The following is a 719-nucleotide window of genomic DNA, read 5'->3' on the forward strand; positions in this document are numbered from 1 at the left end:
CCAATCAACACGAATATCACAAATATGTAAAATTCCAACATGAGCCTGGCATTTCCAAACCACCAATCAACACGAATATCACAAATATGTAAAATTCCAACATGAGCTTAGCATTTCCAAACCACCAATCAACACGCATAATATCACAAATATATGTAAAATTCCAACATGAGCTTAGCATTTCCAAACCACCAATCAACACGAATATCACAAATACATGTAAAATTCCAACATGAGCTTAGCATTTCCAAACCACCAATCAACACGAATATCACAAATATATGTAAAATTCCAACATGAGCTTAGCATTTCCAAACCACCAATCAACACGAATATCACAAATATGTAAAATTCCAACATGAGCCTGGCATTTCTAAACCACCAATCAACACGAATATCAGAAATAAAGAAGATTACACTGGACAACAAAAAATCTGCTATTGGAGAAAAACACGAGTGACTCGGGGTAATTTCATGGTGCTGATATCAAAGATGTATTCAGAATTTATCCTTCGCCTCTAGATTTTGCGTTATTGTAATATCTCAATATTTTATCAGCACTACGCTAAATACCATGCAATCAACTCAGTACAATAGATTTATACTGTGAGATTAAGTTTACTTGGACACTTTAATCGATAAAAAGCATACATTTTTCATAATTTCATACACTGAATGTATTGTTTTGGTGTAAAATTCTAAAATTATTGTTCATATGT

Source organism: Limulus polyphemus, unplaced genomic scaffold (assembly GCF_000517525.1).
Source record: "Limulus polyphemus unplaced genomic scaffold, Limulus_polyphemus-2.1.2 Scaffold8475, whole genome shotgun sequence".
NCBI classification, from domain to species: Eukaryota; Metazoa; Arthropoda; class Merostomata; order Xiphosura; family Limulidae; genus Limulus; species Limulus polyphemus.